The 5,821-nt window shown below is 42.1% G+C and overlaps 1 long non-coding RNA gene across 1 annotated transcript; it reads right to left on the bottom strand.

Moving 5' to 3' along the window:
• Window positions 1-552: 552 nt before the first annotated feature.
• On the bottom strand, window positions 553-4,753 carry LOC135087286 (uncharacterized). The gene is made up of 5 exons (XR_010260742.1): window positions 3,835-4,753; window positions 3,655-3,751; window positions 2,112-2,815; window positions 1,724-1,945; window positions 553-694 (listed from the first exon to the last, which is right to left on the bottom strand). It is a non-coding gene; the product is annotated as an uncharacterized LOC135087286 (long non-coding RNA).
• Between the last annotated feature and the right edge of the window lie 1,068 nt (window positions 4,754-5,821).

Raw genomic sequence — 5,821 nt, 5'->3', positions numbered from 1 at the left:
TTTGCTGAGATTTTCTATCTCTTCCTGAAAATGTATGCTTTGGAAAAATCGTATACACAAATTTAGAGCCTCTCGCAACTCTAAAGCAGTCAACCATGGCGCAAACTGAGGTCTTTGACCCGAATAGTGTGTCAATTGCAAAAATCGCCTACATAAAGCAGTGACTCTACATAACCTACGAAGGTCAGAAAACCTTGTCCAGATGTCAACAGTGTCTTGTGAGGTCAAACAACACAACTTTTGAGTTCTCTCTTCCAGGTTGGTATCCTGTTCTAAACTCTCGAGTGGACTGTAATTTATTGATATGTTATTCAACCAACCTGGCCCCTTCTTCTATAACTGCTCATCGTACTCATCAAAAGATGTAATGCCTCTGGACGCGCAGTCTGCAGGGTTATCGCTTGACCGAACGTGGGACCACTGGCTTCTATCAGTAACTGACAAAATTTCCGAAACCCTATTCCCGATAAAAGTTTTCCACCTACTTGGATGACTACTTAACCAGGCTAACACGACAGACGAGTCGGTCCAAGCATGAATGTGCGCGCGAGGAGTGCCGTAGGTCACAATGGCGGTACTGCTGGACGAGGCGGGGCCGTGTGCTCGTGCGCAGGGGCGATGGCGCTCAAATCTCCCAGCTTCGATCGATGGAAGATCTTGAAAGAGTGTTTGGCATTCCATCAAGCTGACTGAACTGCAAAGACATTAAAACCATGCTTAGTATTTTAAGACTGTTAAACAATTACACAATATTGTCATACTTTTGTGCTTTTTTTATACTGAATTCCTCATTATTACTTATTTTTCAATATGATAACTTCATTTTAATAATTCTATTTAATTTTAATTTTTCAATGATTTTGGGTGCAATCTTTGCCATAATATTATGTAAGTTAGTTAGTTATGTCATTTCTGTCCTTTGTCGATCCCTAATGAGTGGTATTTATACTTATATAACTATACAGTCACAGGCCTTGGGTTAACTAATTTGTTGGTGGGTTTCTATAATGCGGGATCACTATGTACTGGGCATGAAGAATTTATTGTTGCAGTGGGTGGTATAGCCCCAGATATACTGGCTATTAATGAGACCTGGCTTAGGGAGGGGGAGAACGAGAGGGCTCCTAAACTGCCAGGCTACCAGTTGAAACATGTCCCGAGACCAACTCACATTAGGGGAGGCAGGGGTGGAGGAGTAGGCTTTTATATTCGTAGGGGATTAAATGTCAGAGTGTGTCAGCACCCTAATGCCCATTCCTCAGTTGAGCAAATGTGGTTATCTGTGCGCTTGGTCAATAAGAATATTGTCATCGGCACCGCGTACAGACCGCCATGGCAGGATGTTGACATGTTTCTTGATAACCTTACAGAGACTATTACCTCCTTCCCTAGGGTAGATGGGTTGATACTAACGGGAGATTTCAATATAAATCTACTCAACATAGAGGGTAGCAAATATAAGCAATTCACACAATTCTTACACACACTCAAGTTGAATCAGCTTATCTCTGAGCCAACCCACTTCACAGACCACAGTGCCACTCTTATTGATGTGATATGTACAGACTTGAAAGCTCATAGTGTTCTGGTAAAGCATTCCCCTGGACTAGGTGGACATGCTGTGCTTCTGACCGAGTTTAAAGTCAAAAAGGAAAAACTTGGGCCATACTGGGTTACATATAGGCCCTTAAAAAACATATTACCAAATCTGTTTAATACTGACCTTGAGGCAATTAGCTGGCAGAACTTCGACCATATTCTCAATGTTGACCAATTAGTTGAGGCCTTCACCTTCTGTATTGTTGGTCTGTTTGACCTGCATGCCCCAATCAAAACTCGAAAGTTCAGGCACCCACCTCATCCGTGGATTACCGACACAATCAAGTCAATGATGGGCATAAGGGACAGGCTTCATGCCCAGTACAAGCGGCACAGAACCCCAGCTCTGAAAAAGAGTTACACTGACATGAAAAAAGTGGTCGTGGGTGCAATAGAGCATGAAAAGTCAAGTTACTTCACCAAGCACATCAATAGCTGTATGAGTGACTCTAAACAATTGTGGAAAAACTTGAATAGAGTTTTAACTAACAGAAAGAATTCAGAGGACTTACCTTCCATGTTCAATGATGCACACCAAACAAATTTACATTTCTTGGATGTGCCAGGTGCTGATGGAGTGTCAATGTCACAGCTCACATTCTTTGAGCACCATAGGCACTGTGGCTCTGCACATTTCTCATTGCGGACTGTCAGTCCAGAAGTAGTCTTGAAAACTATCAATGGACTCAAATCTAATGCTCAGGGGCATGATGGCCTGTCACTTGACATGCTGTTGCTTACTCTGCCGCATTCACTGGACGCCATTACTGCAATAGTCAACCGATCCATCCTTGACAATAAATTTCCTGATAGTTGGAAAATAGCACTTATAAAACCAATTCCGAAGAATAACCACCCAACATCATTGCGTGATCTCAGGCCGATAAGTATCCTCCCATGCCTCTCCAAGGTGCTTGAGAGGATAGTGTGTGATCAGCTAACCAAATATCTTGAAGAAAACAATATGCTTCCACACTATCAATCAGGTTTCCGGCGAGGCTGTGGGACGGCAACAGCCTTGGCAGATGTTGTTGATAATATCCTGGCTGCACAGGACCAGGGGAAGGTCACCTTGCTACTGTTGCTTGATTTCTCTAGGGCCTTCGATTCAATTAATATACCCTTGCTGCTGTCCAAGATGAGCTATTATGGTCTCGACCCGGGTACTGTCCGTTGGTTTCATAGTTATCTGTCCGGAAGGCGGCAATACGTTGAGCTGAAACACGCAAATGGTACTAGGTCACAGTCCCAACCTCAGGTGGTAACCCGCGGTGTGCCACAGGGCTCAATATTAGGACCCATCCTCTACATACTGTATGGCGCAGATATGGTTACTCAAATCAAACACTGCAACTACCACTTGTACGCTGATGACCTGCAAGTCTATGTCTCATTCAATCCAGCCGATCATGCGAGCGCGATAGCTTTGCTAAATCGTGAATTGGATAGCATCTCTGAGTGGTGCAAATCTAGCTGCCTCGTTCTGAATCCTGGCAAATCTAAAGCTGTACTGATTGGCACCCCTAAACAAATGGCTAAGCTGAGAGGTGTTCCACTGAACATTCTGATAAACGGGGAGCCAGTTGAGATAGTGGATAAGGCCAGGAACCTTGGTCTCATTATGGATGGCCACTTGAGATTCGAAAGCCATATAGCTGACTGCGTTCGGAACTGCTTCTATCGGTTGAGGTTGTTGTATGGTATTAGACCGTACTTGTGTGAAAGGCTTCGAATTTCACTCTGTGAGGCACTGGTATTGTCAAAGCTTAATTACTGTGACACGGTTTACGGACCATGCCTCCTAGCAAGGACTGCAAGACTCATACAGAGAGTTCAAAACTCTTGTGCACGTTTCTGCTTTCATATTCCCCCGAGGACACATGTGTCCCCTTTTCTAAATTCGGCAAACTTGATGAGAATGGAAGCACGCAGGCGGCTGCACTTGACCATCATGCTTTTTGGAGTCATTAACACAAAAAGGCCAATTTATCTGTATGAGAAGTTGGCTTGGGCACAGGATAGCAACAGATATAATAAAAGAATGTGCACACACACCTTTCTCACTCCTCAACATCGCACAGTGGCTTTCAGGGGATCCTTTAGATTCGCAGCCACGCGGTGCTGGAATGACCTACCACCGCCAATGCGCGCCCTGAAAATTAAGAGTACATTAAGAAACAAGCTTAAAACCTACATAATAGAGTTACAGAAGTCAAATGCTCAAAATGTACTCACGTCTAGGTTATGCGCGACACGTGTATGAACATTGTAATTCCAACACCGACGGAGGCCCTGAATGCTTACGGCGAGGGGAGAACGTTTGGTGCCCCTGTCCCATGACGTTTTATGCTCCAAACTTTTTGCCACGTCACTTTCCATCTGCGTGGCAGCGCATGCTCATGCACATATTTTTTTTTATTTATTGCAAAACTAAAAATCACCCACTCAAACGGCAGTAAAAATAAAATGTTGACACTTGACGGATGAATGATTGACATGACTGATTGACTTTTTTTTTTTTTGTTTTCTTTTTCTCCCAATTTTTAATTTTATTTCAGGACTGTGACTTATAGCCACGGCATGTTGCTTTTCGTTTAAGTTAAATTTACTGTTGTTGTCGCGATCTCCGAATTAAAGTGAAGTTGTACCTCCGTGTTGTTTTTTATTAGTTTTTTAAATAATGTAATTTAAGTTTTAGCGTAGTACCTACTTGTTATTATTCTGTGGTTTTAGTTGGTTTTAGTATTTGAACTGATGGTGGCGCCCTCTTGCAAATGTCAAAACAACTTCTTCTTTGTTGATGGCGGTGAACTTGTGCATTTTCGCCAAATTTGCTAAAACCCGTATGTGATGGTGGCGCCCTCTATTTACTTTTTTCTTTTAATATTGTAATTTTTATTTTTTTATTTTGTTTTTTCTCTTTTGTTTGTTTTTTGTGTATTGTCTCATCTCATGTTTGTTTCCAGCTCTCTCCAAAAATGGTCACCGCAGAATAACAGCGTCGTGTTCTGGTTTTATTACACTCCAGAGCATGACACATGCTGAGCGGTGGCCAATTTTGGTTCTAACTTATACTTGTTTTTTGTTATCTCATTCTGTGTGTTATATTTTTTAAGTTTGAACCAAATAAATGTTTTTCTTTCTTTCTTTCTTTCTTTCTATACTTAATCCATTCATTAAGCAAGTGAGGTGGAAGTTCTTGATCCCATTCTATGCCCGCTATCCATAGCTTTTGTATAAAAACCTTGGCCGTAGTAATGAGAGGAGCTATGAATCCCAGAGGATCAAATAAACGTGAGATGTCGGATATCACTCTACGCTTAGTAACAGGAATTTTCAGTTCAGGAAGTTCAATAGTGTATTCAAATGTGTCTTTTACACTGTCCCAAGCTAAACCAAGAACTTTCTGAATGTTACTAGACTCCGCTTTAATTTCAACCTTTTCATCCTTGTTTCTTTTGTTTGCCCCTATTCTTTGCAGTAACTCTTCATCATTACTCTTCCATTTCTGAAGCTGAAATCCGCCTTTGTTTAGCAAGCTGTTCATTTCCGTAAAGACTTGGATGCCTTCCGCAATAGACTCACACCCACTCATTAAGTCATCCATATAGAAATGACTTAAAACTCTCTCTGCTGCCAATGGAAATTCTTTACCATCGTCTTTAGCTATCTGCTGTAATACCTTAACTGCCAAGTAAGGTGCTGAGGCCGTCCCGAAAGTAACACGCAGACTTCTCAAATGTTGCAACCCAGAATCGTTGCGCCACAATATGCGTTGAAAGTCTGCATCCGACTCAGTGACTTTGACTTGGCGATACATTTTTATTATGTCTGCAATCAAACATATCGGATGTGAACGCCACTGCAACACAAGATGCCTTAAGTCCGGTTGTAAGGTAGGCCCTATCATGAGTTCACTATTAAGTGATACGCCATTATCACCTTGGCACGATGCATCAAATACGACTCGGACTTTGGTAGTGGTCTTATCTTCACGGATAACGGCATGATGTGGAAGATAAACAGTTCCTAACTTGTCTTGTTGATCTACGGGTACGATCTCCATGTGACCTAACTCAATATATTCTGCTATCACATCAGAATATTGTTGCTTCAAATTTGGGTCTCTATCCAGTCTTCTTTCCAACATCTGAAGTCTTTTGGCAGCGATGAGGTTTGAATTTCCATATTGGCACTGCGGATCTTCATTACGGAATGGAAG

The sequence above is a fragment of the Ostrinia nubilalis genome (assembly GCF_963855985.1).
Source record: "Ostrinia nubilalis chromosome W unlocalized genomic scaffold, ilOstNubi1.1 SUPER_W_unloc_1, whole genome shotgun sequence".
NCBI lineage: Eukaryota > Metazoa > Arthropoda > Insecta > Lepidoptera > Crambidae > Ostrinia > Ostrinia nubilalis.
This window is presented reverse-complemented; position numbering and strand designations above follow the sequence as displayed.